Below are 13,784 nucleotides of genomic sequence, written 5' to 3' on the forward strand. Positions count from 1 at the left end.
TTTGGGTCTTTCAGGGAGGTTTGGGGAGATATATATATATTATTTTTTTTCCGTTGTTGTTGCTGTTTTATTTCCAAGAGGACGACAGCCTGCGTTGGGGCAGGGAGGGCCGAGTGGGGAGGGGTGCTGAGGCAGGGTATGCCTCAACATGGCGGTCCTGGTCCCCTCCCCACAGCCTCAGCCCCACTGCTGGAGAAGGGACGCCAGTGCGCTGGGGCCGGCTGTGAGGAGGCACAGGTCGGGCTGGAGGGGAGAGATGGAGGCACAGCCACCAGGCCAGCCAAGGGGACGGCTGGGTGAGGGCGCGAACTGGAGAGTGTTTGTCTTTATTTTCTGCAGTTCTTCCCCCACCCCAACACGCACACAAACAGAGACACACACAGACACACACAGGTCCTCCTCAAAACTGTTTTTTTTTCCTGCACTAGCTCGGGGTGCCACCAGAGCCCTATTCATGGCTGTGGAGGACACAGCTGTCTGAGTGTCTTTCCCCGAGACACTCCACGCAGGACAAGGGTGCGTTGCTGCTGTTGCTACTGCTGCTGTAGGGCTCATGGCTTTTTTTTTTTTCTTTTTTTTTTCTGGTGTTGCTGGGTTTATTCAGGAGGCAGAGAGGAGCAGTGTGGCGTGGCAGAGCAGCAGGCAGGTCCAGAGATGTCTGCTGCCCCTGGGCTGCTCTGGTTTGGCAAGCGGCTTCAAACCCCACAGCTTTGGTATTTGCATGGTGGGTTTTCTTTATTGGGTTATCCATGGCTGGCCGGCATGGCAGGGCACGTGTTGTGCTTGGAGTCCTCACACGGAGGCATCACAGTTTTCATTCCTGCTCTCCCACACGCACAGACTTCATAGATGCAGGATTCATTTCCAAATCCCTTTCCTTAGAAAGAGTGAAAGCGGGGGCTTAATGGAGGAGGTAACCCTGTGGAAGCCCACGTGCTATGTCTCTGCTTCCCCTACATCCTGCAATGTCCTGGGCCTGGGTACTGGTGGCATCTGCCAGTGGCTCTGCCATCTCCTCACAGCCAGGGTGGTGGTTGTGGCTGGCACCTATCCTTTTTCTATTGCAACTAAATAGCCTTAATCAAAGCCAAGAGTTGAAACTGCTCAAGGAACCTGGTGCCATTTGGAGGGCTGGACTGAGGGCTGGGACTCATTTTCCTATAGAGCGCTGGCTCGAAGGGGCCGTGCCTGGATGGGTATCTCAGCCCTCCTGCATAACACCAACCCTTGCACATGTAGAAGCAGTGGTCCCCTCCAAAAGCACCAGAGCCCTCCCAGGTCTGCTTTTGGAAAAGTAATGTGGGGAGTCACAGGTGACTTTCCGTAGCTCTCGCATTGGTAAAAGGGTCTGTTTAAGCCAACAGACTTTTCCTCATCCTCACTTTCCTTGTCCCAGCACGGCTTTACTTTCCCTAGCAGTGCACAAACCTTGGGCAGGGCCTTCTGCCTGAGCGGTACCTTTCAAATGCAAGCACAGACTCTGAGTAAGAGGGGGAGAGGTGAGGGTTGGGTTCCCACATGGACACAGTGGCTTTTTGGGAGGTTGAGGGCTCCCAGGCAGCACTAGGTTTGAAGCTTGGCTGAGATTTTGTGCCTTCTTTGCTTAAATTAAAAAAGAGCAGAAAAAACAAAGGATAAAAAAAAAAAAATCCAACCTCCCTTCGTTCCCCATCCTACACAATTCCATCCAGAATGGGTGCAAACCCCCATGGTGGTGCAGGCGGGTGGTTGCTCTGCGTGTATGCACACACATTTCACCAGAGCAGTCCTCTTTCCTGCCTGTCTGCTCACATTGCTGCTGGGTGGTAGGATTGACAGGGGGAAAAAGGGTGGCTTTAGAAACCCTAATGTGGGAGGAAAAAAAACCCAAACAATCAAAGAAAAGGCCAGACACATTTTCTCTGCTTTTGTAACAACCCCTGTGTGACATTTATAGGAACACTGCCCTCAGCAGGCCCTCTCCTCTACTGGGAAAGCTCTTCTGGTTCCTACCCTCCATAAGACTGTTTGCTCCTCTTTCTTTGTTCTTTCTAATTGTCTAAAATTCAATAAAACTTTATTCATATAAAAAAAGGACTTCTTACTGCCTGCTGCTGCTTTTTTCCTCTCCCTCACCTAATTCTGTAACTACAATGAATTCGGCCATTAATACTGATCCTTGATGTGACTGGCAGCAGCGACCGTGCAACCAAGACCTGCACAATATTAGGCCAACCAGTTTGGTAGTGAACCCCGGTACCATAGCCTTGTTTTTCTCATTCATAATAGTCTGACACGTTGCCCTTGAAGGCACAATTTCCCAGGCTTGCAAGGTCTCTACTTCTCTAGACAAAGGTGAGTTTTATTTTCCGTCATTTCATGGAAAAGTTCCTTTGCTGCTTTGAGTGATATGGGAAAATGTTATTAAAAATTGCCTAACTTTGCTCATGTGTTGGTTTTCCAATCTGAAACATGGTGTGTTCAACCCAGACCCAAAATTTAAGGCAGACACCGGGAAGGTCCTCACTGACTTTCTTCCTTCTGAATAAGTTTGATGGGAGAAACTGTCAGGAATTAACAAAAGTGCTAATCTCCATAGACAGAGCATGGGAAATTTCAGCATCTGAGCATTCACATTTCCAGGGCATAAGGGGACTGGGAAGCACACACTTCTTAGTCCACATCAACAGCTGCTAGCAGAAGGTTATTATTAGTTAGGGCAGCCTGAAGTTTTGCCAAAGGTTTTGCATTTTTCTCTCCATGTTTCATTTTCCCTGCTTCTTCTCTAAAATCCCCCAGATATTCTGAGAATGATTATTAAAACCAGAAACCTACAGATCCGGCAGCAGTGGTAATTCAGCCCCGCTGTACATGCATCGTGTTCTCATTCCTTGGTATTTTTCAACACCTAGTTTCGAATACTCCTGTAAATATGTTTTCAGCTATAGACCTTAGAGTAAATGAGATGACTACATTGCCATTTGGGGAAAGTTGCTGTAGGAATCTTAATGTTGGCGTTTTTCATCTTTTGATTGTGCAACCTTGATGTGACATTAATAGCACCTTTGCATTTTATTCCCATGATAGCCCTGTCAGTATTCTGCTGTACTATCCATTCCTTGCCACTGGTTGCCCCTTACGTCATTCTTCTGCACGTCTCTATTGATCTAGAGCAGAATTTCCTACGATACAGGAGAGCTTACAAGGATTGTGCAGCACCCAGTATGCTGGAGTTTCAGCCTGCAAATTGTATCGTGTGAGGCACTGCATCAATACAAATATCTAGCCAAAAATAATACCAATTAGATGACTTGATAGTGCTCCAGAGTGACTGTTTATCATTAAAAAGCAAACAAAGGTTCAAGCTATTATAGTTGTAAGTGGAAGTCACTGCTGAAATTCATGGGTTTGCTGACAGCCTTCAACCCCAGCTGTGTAGTACGGATTGTCCATCACAGCGGCTGCCACAGATGTTACTTTAAATGTCAGTACCTATTGGCTGTATCACCTTCCACCAAAGAATATCAGAAGAAAACTTGTTCTAGCACAAGGGCTAACTGTACATTTGAGTGTTGAGACAGAGAAATAACCATGAGAGCATGCTTTACACTTTAGATATGGACATCTTTTTAGAGGCTTGTGTAGATGAGAACTCAATTTAAAACATTTGGGAAATCTGTTCTGTAGACTGCCAGAAGGTTTTTTTAACTTACACAGATTTTGGACTTGGATCTGCTGATTCATCTGAACTAAAAAAAAAAAAAAATTACTCAGATGCATGCACTTCAACAAAGCCTTGCTAGAACACAGATAAGTTTCCAGCAGAAGCCAGTCTACCAGACGGTGTCCTGTCCAAGACTGCCTGGCTTCCCCATGAGGACCTGGGATGCTCAGGAGATCAGTCCTCCTTGTGTCATGGTTTAGGTCTTCATGAAGAGTACCTCAGATCAGGGTAGTCTCAAATGACACCCAGGACTGAGGTAACTGGGTGGTTGATTTGGTACTGGGCAGAGGAAATTAAACTGAAATTTGTTGATCCCCTCCCTGCACCAAAAGGAAAGGTGTTGGGGGAATTTTCATGATAAATTTCTGGTTTTGTCAAACACATTGGTAAGTTTTTGCAGGTTACTGGATTTCTCTTGGAAGCAACGGTTTGCATCCTAGCTTCATCTGCTTTAGGCATGCAAGTGCCTTTCTGTGTCTGCACTCTAACTGGGATCTTCCCAGCCATGGTGCTGCTGGTTTGTGAGCAAGTGGATGACTCTGTGCGTACGTGTGCCGACACCAAGTGTACCCAAAATGATTCAGCAGATTCTGTTAAGAGGGTCTTGAACATTTCTAAGACAGAGGGTAGGGAAAACTGAGGAAACAGATCCCTTTCACATATTGACTTCAGAGCAAACCCAACAGCCCCTCTTACTAATGCGTATGGCCTCTGTTAAAGGGAGGCCCGGAGGCAACCTGTTGTGAGGTATCTTGATGACCAAGTTGCCCTTCTCCCTGTGCATTTTCCAGGTGCAGCTGGCGATCCTGCCTGAAGCTTGTTCTCCTGATGCCAGCAAAGCATGAGTTCCACCACTGTGCCCTTGTTACAGCTCTGCTCTTGTGAGTAAGGCAAGACGTGCTGATAAGGATCAGGAATATGGGTGTTGAGAAAGGGAATTCAGTGTCACTGAACTATGTCTCTCCTCAGGTGGGGAGTAGGTAAGCGTCAGGGACAAAGAACACCTTGAATGCAGGGAGAGTGAAAGGCTATGGCTCTTTTTTTCAGCCTGCTTTCTTCCATGTCTGTCTCTTCACGTTGTAAGTGCCAGGAGGATGTTACCAAGAATTACCAAATCTGTGACCTCCTAAGCAAGGGAGGGCACACACGAGGCATTTCCTGAGCCCGGCACTAGCCCAGACCTCTTGTCAGCTGGTGGGCAGCGCAAAGAAAGGTTTCATTAGGTCACCTACACAGCCATGGAGGGGGAGTGGGAGATAATATGTGGCAATAGCTTTGGGCAGGGACTGGTGAATGCAGGTTTTTGGGCAGGAGACACTTGGTAGCCTTTGGGACTTCCCAATTCTAGGGCTCTGGCATATTTTCTTTGGTGAGTTTCCATAGACAGCGACAGCTAAAAAAGCACTTTTCCTTTCTCTGTGGTAGAGGCTGCCTTGCTTTAGAGAGCACTGCTGATGTGTAGGAATGGGACAGTGCACATGGCTAAGGATCAGACTCTTCACTAAGCCTTCTAATGGCATTTTCTGCTGGTCATTTGTTCCTGATTTCCTCCTTCCCCCCACTTCCTCTGTAACATGTTTGAATGAGAAAGTGGGTTGGCAGGAAATTTAATCTATCTGTGTTTAAAAAAAAAGGAAAAAAAAAAACCACAAAAAAAAAAAAAAACAAAGAAAACTACCCCCCCAAAACAAATAGCAGCAAAGAAGAGAGGAGATTAAGATGCAGCTTGCATGGCTGGCTGGCGAGTGATTCTTTAGCGCTGGATGTAGTCTGGGTCAGCTCCTGGATTTGGACTTATTAAATCATACTTGGGAAGGTATGATGGCTTGTTTCCAGTCGATATGCTTTAATGGGAAAACTGGTGCGGGGCATGCACACAGAGAAGCAATGGCTAAGGGGCCTGATACAGTAAAGCCCAGGGGCTCTGTAGTTTATCTTGCTTGTATGTAAACCCACTGGGTTTGGTACAGGGGCTGAGCCACACAGCCTACCTTCCAGCATCCTGGATACTATCAATAACTGCAGATTTTCTTTCAGGTAGTTATTTTTCTTGAAGGATCTCAAGACACTTTGGCGAGCTGAGTATAGCAATCATCAGGTCATTGTCCATGTAGACATTTGAGACGTTTGGGAAAAGGTGCGTGATTTGGGTTGCAGCAGCAGTACTTTAAGCTGTGTCAGTTTCTAAGATTGCAGAGTAGCCTAGAGACTCTTTTATAGTGCGCTGCATCACTGGTGTGGCATTTCTGCTCGTGATCCTCTCCTGTCTTCTTAGACTGAGGTTTGTGGCAAAGGTATGTATGTCCCTGTGTCCCACATTAAGGACCAAAGGCAGCAGAGAGTAGAATTAGGTCAGCAGAGAAGCCAGTGTGGCATTAGACTCTCAAAATTAAAATGCATCATTAGGCTAGAAACTATTACAGAAATGTGCCATGACCGCCATTAGTGCTTCTTCCTTTTGGCTGTAGACTGCTGTTGGGACAAATATGCACAAAACCAAAGACTACCTTTTTGTGACACAAACCAGGGAAATGAATGAACGGCATAAACAATCACATAGACCCCCTGCACCAGCTCTTTCTTAGGTGCACTTGCGCAGTACATGCAGAACACAGTCTGTTCCTGCTATCCATGAACACAGCTCCATGTTCACAGTTTTCTTTTCTCGTCTTCCTTTTGTGTGAATGAGTCCTCCACGCAGCCATCCATGCTCAGGGACACCAAAAGAGCTTGAAAGCAGGTGCGACTGCAAAGCATGTGAGCACCCCATGCCTTTACTCAACCCAGTCACCTAGACCGCGCGTTCCGTTTGTTTTTCAGACTAACCTGTTGCACATCTCTCAAATCACTGTGGGTTTTGCAGCTCCTCCTGTCCTTCCACAAGTTGCACGCTGGCCTAGGGAAAGTTGGTTACTTCTGGGAAAGTAAATAGGGAGGTTTGGGGTTATTGTCCGAAGAGCGGCTGAACACTAGGCATTTATTCACGCTCTCGCCAGATTTGGGTCACAAAGCTCGCCTTTTTTGGTGGCTCTACGATGACATCCTCTGGAGGGATGAAGAACTACATCGGCTCGTGTTCATAGAATCATAATGGTTTAGGTTGGAAGGGACCTTAAAGATCTTCCAGTTCCAACCCCCCTCCCATGGGCAGGACACTTTCCACTAGACCAGGTTGGTCAAAGCTCCATCCAGCCTGGTTTTGAACACTTCCTGGGACGGGGCCTCCACAACTTCCCTGGGCACCTGTTCCTGTGCCTCAACACGCTCAGAGTGAAAAATTTCTTCCTGATACCTAATCTAAATCTACCCTGTTCCAGTTTGAAGTCATTACTCCTCATCCTCTCACTACATGACCTTGTAAAAAGTCCTTCTTCAGTTTTCTTTTAGGCCCCCTTCAGATACTGGAAGGCTGCTACAAGGTCTCCCTGAGACTTCTCTTCTCCAGGCTGAACAACACCAACTGTCTCATCCTGTCTTCATTGGAGAGCTGCTCCATCCCTCTGATCATCTTCATGGCCCTCCTCTGGACCCATTCCAGCAGGTCCATGTCCCCCCCCACTTTGGGGGCTCCAGAGCTGGATGAGGTACTCCAGGTGGGGCCTCACCAGAGCAGAGTAGAGGGGCAGAATCCCCTCCCTCAACCTGCTGGCCTCACTTCTTTTGATGCAGCCCAGGATGCAGTTGGCTTTCTGGACTGTGTTCACTTGTTCAGCTTGTCTGCACCAGGCTTCACCTCCTTACTAGCTCATAGGTTGGTTTCTTTCCCTTGTGGTTCTGCAAAGAACAAAGTGCTCTGTGCCTTGAGTATGAACAGCTCTTCCTTTCTTTCTCCTACGATTGTTACTGAGGATCTGCACTTAGTACTGTGGTGTCTGCTATGCTGTGGCAGGGAGGCCTGAGTGCTTTGTCTGTGTCCCAGAAGCAAATGGTTTTCACCACGGCCTGCCTATTGCTTCCCAGCTCCTCTCCTTATTTTGATGGTCTGTGATTCAAAGGTATGGGGAAGAGGCATGTGCACGGCTGGGGAACAGATGGGCCACAAATAGTGTAAAAGCTGCTATTTCCTTATTTAACTGTATCCACCAATGCAGCTGACTTCTTATGGGCTTTCAACTGACTTAAATTTTTCCTTCTGCTTTGCTGTTGAGGTTGAGAGGAGCTGCCTGGCTGTGTTTTCTATTGCCTCCGCACCAGAACAATGCTTCAGAGCTTAGGAGAGCACCCAGCGGAGAAGCCATTGCAGCCCAAGTGCCCACCAGCCAACTCTGGGGATCCGAGGCTTCAGTGACTTTGTGCAACCAGCGCCCATGCCCATACTCAGTAGTGGGCCCAGATTAGTTGCAACATCAAGGACATCTAGAGTTTGGGTTCAGATACAGGAGTAAAGTACCTGCTTAGGCAAGTCTAGTGAGGCTTTGGTTCAAAAAGCATGGTGATTATATGCAAACCTCACAAGTTTGATTTGCTTTTCAGCTATGTGTTGATGGGAAATAGAAAACACGACCTTAATAGATTTTGGATGTGACCAAGACTCCAAATCTTTTCACTTTACACAGAGCCTTCTCCAGCCCCAGGCAGCGGACTCCTGGGATGTTAGAAATCAGAGCTTGGTTCCAGATGTGTGTTTGCCAAAAGCTGGTCTATGAAATGTTCCAAACCACAGTTCTAAGACCAGCTAGTTGACAAATACTGATTGCCTTTGAAATGTAGCTTATAATCAGGATTTCTGTGGCATTCCCTCATTTCTATTCTTGCCAGTCAAGTCAAGAATATAGAGCCAATGGGCTCTTCTGGTAGCCTTTCAGCTGGGCTTTAGTATAAACATTGTGCCTCCATCTCTCCCCAGCACACACCAGATATACACAGTAGGTCTAACCTTTCTCTCAACTGACACAAAGTTCCTTGTCCACCGGCTGGGAGGGAGCTGCACTGCATATTTCTGAGCATAGAGTTCAAGGTTTGCATTAAAATTGATCAAATCAGTCTCTGCCAGTTTTAAATGATTTAGAGGATTCTTGGGAGGTAGATTTTTGGTTTGGTCTTTTTTTTTTTTTTTTTTTTTTTACAAAGGTTTTGGGAAGTTATCAGTGACTGTCTGTCTTGTAGTGGCCATGCATCTTGCATTATATTTCAGTTTTCATAAACTTAAGTCTCAGCATTAGACTTGTGTTCAGAGCCGTTGCAAATCCATTGCTTGTTAGAGTGATGCACAGAGGGAAGGAAACAGCCCTCACACAAATGCAACTGCTACACAAGGCCATAGTGGGACAGAACAGGTGCTAGGTTGTTTAGAACATGGTCACTATGATTCTTCCCAATGAATTAATTTCTTTTACTTCCTTCTTGTTGCTCATTTAAAGCTTCTGGTGGTGTTTCTGCTGCTAAGCTATGCTTAACAAACAGGAAAAGCATCCCTTCTCATACTAACAGATTACCTTTAACGCTTGCTACTCTCAAGGCTATTGAAGTCACTGGGAATGACTCCCCTCCTACATTTCTCTCCCAGTCTTTAGCAGCAATAGGATCCGGGACAAAATGAAATTGTGGTGTGGCTTTTGGTGTTACCTTGTAAAAGAGAAACCTCTGTTACCTTGTCTCCATCTGAGAGTGGCATGCAACGAAATGGAGTTGTTAAACTGATTGAGTTAACTTGGGGCAAAGCCTGGTGTGTGCGTGTATGCATTTGGGGCCGAGAGCGGTGTAGTTTGATTTAAGTGAAATGAATGAAGGTGGCATTAAGTTAACTTGCAGCAAGGATATTCACCCACAGTAGCACCCCAGTGTACCGAACACTGGTTTGCAGGCCAGCTGTTATTGAAGCCATAAAACATCTTCATATAGTGAAGCCAAGTTATATTCACCAGCCAGTCACATCTCAGCCACTAGGGAGTTAAATTTGTACTCCTTCTTGAGCTTAAATATAAATGCTTTTTAAATAATTCTTTAGTTAGTAGGTATGTGATTTATGTCCTTTAAGGGAAGGAAATTACTCAAGAGGATAGGAAAAATGCACATTAAATGAAGACAAATACATTGGGCGCTTGTGATCCAGCAACCGTGCTGCTGGGTCACCAGTCAGACCTGGGTTTAACTCTCAGCTTGTCATTGACTTCCTGCATGACCTGAGGTAAGCAGGGATGCAGACACCCATCCTGGGGAGCCACAGCTGGACCCTTGGAGTGCATGGCAGACAGACCTGTTGCTTAATCTGAACGTAGGAGCCTGAGAGTGAAAATGTTCGCTTCAGTCTCCCTGAAACTTGTGTTCCCCAGCTGGAAAATTGATATAATTGTAAAGAACAGGCTTGAGAATGACTTAAAAAAAAAAAATCACTTAATCTACACACACATGCACATGCGCACGTGCACACAGAACCCCCCCCAGGGTCCAACCTCAGAGGTTCAACTCTATCTAATCCCTTGCTGAAAGATGGTTAACTTGCTCTTTAGGATCTCTGCTCAGAGAGTCTGCAGTCTTACTAGGGACAGGGATAAAAGGGAATGCTTCCAATATTGGTTTTGACTGACTGCCTTATAAGAGTTTTATTTTTTAAGGATAATCTATGTATTTTTTCATATGCACATTGCCAGCCCTGGGTGTTAACTTTGCCAGATGTTGCAGAGAGGGTATGCTAGGAATATGCAGATGTCTGTACTTCTCATTAATTTACTTGTAACCAGAGACTAGGATTTTCTTTAGTGCTAACCTGTGTTTTCAAGACTGCCTAGTTCCTTCACTCCTCTCTGTCAAGGTTGCAGATCTTTGAAGTAGATGACCAGCCACACTCAAACTAGGTCTTAAGAGATGTAAGAAGGGTTTTAATTCAGTTCCAGTCACCTTTGGCAAACCTGGTGGCTTTGTCCAGTGGACAGAAAAGCCATGGGGGCTGGTTTTATCTAGCATCAAGCGAACTCAATCCCAGGGATGTTCCCTAAGCACAGGAGAGCTGTGTATTACCTCTACAGGCAGAGCTGTGGTTAGCGTACACCCGGCTAGCAGTCTTATCACTTCCAGCTATGGCTGGGAGCTGCATACTCCCAGCTAACCCCAGAGCCCTCCTCAGATCTGGATGGAAAGACAAACCTTTTTTTTTTGCTAACTGAAGAAAAAGAGGGAGTTATGGGTTTCATGTTTCTGGTACTCCTTCTAGGAAACGGAGAGCTTTGGCTGCCATGTTGCATGGTGTTCAAATAGGGACCATCCACTGGGTTTGGGGAGCAACAGGTGGGATTTTAAAACTTGCCCTGCTGACTGAAGGAGCATTTTTGTTCAGTGGAGTGGCGCAGAGGCCACCCTTCTCTGTAAACTGGTGTCAGAACCTTGCCAATGCTGCATTGTGCGGTGGTTCAGCTTTCTCTCAGGACACCAGGTAGAAGCATCTGCTGCCCAGGGTGCTCCTGACAGGACGGCTGCAGCATTCGCAGCTTCCCAGCATGTTGGTTATTTGCGATCAGGGAGTGTGCTCGGAGGTGAGCTGGTGAAAACAGCTGTTTGTGGAGAAGTCATTGAGAGCCTTCACAGTGAATACAGTTCCTTTCCACTGTGACAGCCACAGCATAGACAGGGGTAGCTGCATCTTCCTTGGTGCTCTCCCTCCTCATATGCCTCATCCTCAAGGCAGAGGTCTTTTTAAGCCAAGTCCCAAAGGCATAGTGTACTACTCCCTCAACCTCCTGCTCTCAGACCTAGGCTCCTCTGGCTTTCTCCATCTCTTCCCCTCTTCCGTCCATATACCCTCTCTGAGCTTTTCCCTCCCTCGGTGTTTGCCTCAGAGATGATTTTTCTCTTGCCCCCATCTCTCCTACTGCTGACAGGTCCATTCCCTCTCTGTGGACCCTGCCATTCCTCTCTTCCACTCTCTCCCCCTTTATTTTCCCTGTCCCCTGCTTTCTTCAGTCCTGTCTCCCCAGTCCATGAGGCTGAAGGCTCTTGTCCAGTTTCCTTTTCCTCACTCCCTGGCTCTCTCCTTTGTTGTTGCTTCTCATCATCTCTGTGGGCTTTCCCTCACCCTTCCTTCCTCTGTTCATCCATCTTCTGCCTCCTCCCAGTTACCTTCAGCTCTCCCAGTTTTCCCACTTCTGTTGTGAGGCCCAGTTAGCCCCAGTGTAAGTCTCTGAGGGAACTTGGGAGCCTGGCTGGCAGGTTGTAAAGATGGAGAGTCCAATGATTTCACCAGCACCCAATGGTTTCATTCTACCTTTTCTTAAGAGAGAGAAGGTAGAATGAAGGTAGAATGGTGAAGGCAGCACATCTCCCAGTGACAGTGTTGCCCTGTGTAATAGGCAGCTGCTTATCTCTTGATATTTGCCCTGCCCCCAAGGTGCAGAGCTTATGGATGAATGCTGAGAACAATCCCCGATGACCCAAACGATGAGAGAATCTACACCCAGACTTCCCCACCCCTCCTCTAGAAAGATGTAAATGGCGATACAAACAGCCTTCATGTCACCTGTCATTCATCAAGGATAGTAAATAAAAGGAGTAATGAAAACAGCCATCCCCTGTTCTGGGCCTCCCCTGCCAGCAGGCTTAGCCAGGAGGTCAGGCTGGCCATGGAGACCAGTTACCCTTGTAAGCTGGGACAGAGGGTTGTTGCTAGAAAAGAGTGTGAAGTGAGCTGGCAGGAGCCAGTGTTTGGGGCAAGCTAGCTGCGATACTATCTGGACAGACTGTACAATGTGGATGCCCTGCGGACATAGGGCTTTGGTCTCTGGGGCTGCAAGGTAGCAGCTTCAATTATCAACATGGACCTTTATTGCAAGGTATCAAAACCAGAGCTTGATGTTCAGCTGCCAGACAGAGCCTGCAGTTTGGAGGGAAAAAAAAAAAAAAAAAAAAAAAAAGAAAGAAAAGAAAAGAAAAACTTTGGACAGAAAATAAATCTCAGTGACAGGGAATAAATAGAGAGCACCAAGTCGTCATTTTTAATAGACTCTTTTTCCTCCAGACCATGACTGCACTTAAAACCTTTGAAAACGACGAATTCTTCCAGGGTCACCTCTGCACGCCCCCGGCTCACCCAGCCGGGCTGCTGTGCCAGCGCTGGGGCTGGAGCCCGGCGGCTGCCCGCCGTGCCCGCCCGGTTTGGGCGGCCGGAGCCGGGGCTGCGGGCAGGCAGCTTGCGAGGAGGGACCGTCGGGGGGCAGCAGCAGCAAGCGCTTCGGAAGCTGCGCTCCAAGAAACCTTCCAGCACGCTCCTGACTGACAGTGTTTTGCGCCTAATCTTCAGGACCCGGCTTCTTTCCAAATCCCGGTCGCATCGGGCTGCGTGGCGGTGACACTTTAACGTGCAGCATATGCATCTCATTTCCCTATTCACTGGGCTATTTGTAAACCTAATTTAAGCTAAATGTCTCCCTACTCTTACCATTTTACATAGCTCCAAAGGAAGGGTGGGAGGGGAGAAATAAAATCAAGTAAGAGAGTTGCTAGCAATGCCCTTTTTTTCCCTCCCCTTCTAGTACAATAGCTTTGTAATCATTCATTTGCTGCATAGGAAGGACCTGGCACCCTTCATAGAAACATAGAATGGTTTAGGTTGGAAGGGACCTTAAAGATCATCTAGTTCCACCCCCACTGCAATGGCCAGGGCCACCTCCCACTAGACCATGTTGCTCAAAGGCCTATCCAGCCTGGCCTTGAACACCTCCAGGGATGGGGCATGCACAACTTCCCTGGGCAACCTGTTCCAATGCCTCACCACCCTCATAGTAAAGAATTTCTTCCTAACACCTAATAAAAATCTACCCTCTTCCAGTTTGAAGCTATTACCCCTCGTCCTATCGCTACATGCCCTTGTAAAAAGTCCCTCTCCAGCTTTCTTGTAGGCACCCTTCAGATACTGGAAAGCTGCTATAAGATCTCCTCTGAGTCTTCCCTTCTCCAGGTTTTATGGTTGCAACCTTCATGTCTTCCAAGGCCAATACCTTGGAAAAAGTCTCTAGGTTTCCTGGGAAGGGGTGAAGGAGATTGAGTGGCAGATGCACTCCTAGCTAGGGTCCATCACCCGCCCACATTCATAGAGAAAAGGGCCTGCCTGGGTGAGGGGCTGTGCTGAGCTGCTACGAAGCTGGGATGGCAG

This window comes from Vanellus vanellus (genome assembly GCF_965231255.1).
Source record: "Vanellus vanellus genome assembly, chromosome: 1".
Lineage (NCBI taxonomy): Eukaryota > Metazoa > Chordata > Aves > Charadriiformes > Charadriidae > Vanellus > Vanellus vanellus.